This window comes from Coenobita brevimanus, chromosome 110 (assembly GCF_032717465.1).
Source record: "Coenobita brevimanus isolate Jiangsu-jjx chromosome 110, ASM3271746v2, whole genome shotgun sequence".
NCBI lineage: Eukaryota > Metazoa > Arthropoda > Malacostraca > Decapoda > Coenobitidae > Coenobita > Coenobita brevimanus.
Window position 1 is genome coordinate 13,783,722 of NC_137063.1, and position 1,887 is coordinate 13,785,608.

The window sequence follows — 1,887 nt, forward strand, 5'->3', positions numbered from 1 at the left end:
ATCAGAATTCTTTCATTCCCCATACTGCATCTCTTCGGAACTCGCTTCCCCAGAGTTGTTTCCCTCCAAATTTCAACCCGCAGCTGTTCAAGTCTAACTGTTACTGATATTTTATGAACAGAGGACACCAGTAATCTGGTGTATGGATTATTTTTTTTTATTCATTTGTTTTTCCTTCCTCTGTTCTGTTATTATATATATATATATATATATATATATATATATATATATATATATATATATATATATATATATATACACCTTGAAAAGAGGAGAAGAGTTTCCAGCGGAGACAGCCACGGCAGGAAAAGAAAGTTACTGCAAAGTATAAAAAGCGAGAGAGAGAGAGAGAGAGAGAGAGAGAGAGAGAGAGAGAGAGAGAGAGAGAGAGAGAGAATATTCGTGGGAAAGTGTAAGATGTCAAGGAGTTTAACACTTTGGTTGCGAAATACCTGCTTTGCATTTAATTTAGGCTAACGTCAGAAAGTCTTGCAGTACTTAAGCGAGACTTAATGCAACATAATTAAGAAACAACTTACCATTATATACAGTATATATGGTTACCAATTACGAATTTAGTTGCTTCATGTAGGCAAAATTAAGTTGCACTAGATTTAAGTCTTTCACCACTTAGATTTCTCTTTTCCAAACAAAATCGCTAGGTTTTAAACTTTATTACAATACCTTCGTGCGCATGTTGTGGGATGTGATGAGAGATTTTTTATTGCTGTGGTTTTTCCCGCCTTAAGCATAGCCTTAGCCCCATCATTATGAGTAAGTCACTTTTTTGTAATCCTCAATTCGTAAATTCACAGTTAGATAAAAACTAATAATCTGAAGGTGGTATGATAAATGAGCAAAGTCAGTCGTACCGAAGGGATTGAGTAAGCATAAAATAGGAAAAAATTGCCATAACAGTAAAAGACTGGAAATAAGAAAGAGTAGGTAAATATTATTATAAAAACACAAGAGAAATGTTAAATATGATAGCAACAGCGATAAAATGAGATAAGGGGAGGATGAATCAGAATATTAAAATCACTTATGCTCCAACGAAACGGTTTGACGAAGAAAGGAAAGGTAAGAATAAAAGGTACAAGATTAATTAATCATTCTCATCATCATCCGGACCTCCTTTTCCTCCCTAGGGCAGGGTGAGGAGTAACAACGTCCAGACAATATAGGTCTGCCCAGTTCAATGGGCCACGCTCCCATTCACTTATCATTCAAGCCCACGGAATCCTGGCTTCATCAGATAGGCCCCCCCAAAAAAAAAAATTAATCACGTTCTGTAGTTTCACATATACCTATTTGGTAGAGTCAGTCCGAACATGTCACGTTAAATCCCTGGTTATGCACTTCTCTGCACAATATTCATCCAGCCTCGGTCTCTTGTCAGTCCCTTAGTCTCACCAACTTCCATACCTCTCTTCCCTACACACTCATCCACCATATTCCTCCACCTTCTTGGCCTACCTCGCCTCCTCCTTCCTTCAGGTTCGCTCAGATATACGTTTCTCACCACTCTTGTCATCCATTCTCTCCACATGACCAAACCATCTCAGAGCACTTCGATTCTGGTGTCCACAGACTTCCTCACTCCGCATCTTTCACGAATCACAGGATCTGATATCCTATCCACTCTCTCCACATACATTCCTCAGCAGTTCCGTCTCCACTGCTCTTACTCTTGACTTTTTCATTTTCATGCCACACTAGTGTCACATTCGTACGTTAAAGTTGGCACTAACACTCCTTCATGTAAGCCTCGCACAACTACAACACTCAAGCCTCTGATTTTTGTCAAGGCCTTCATAGCACCAGCTACTTTCCTTCCTTGTGTCACTCTGCTTTCCACTTCTTTTGCACATTTTCCTCTCTTTTCTA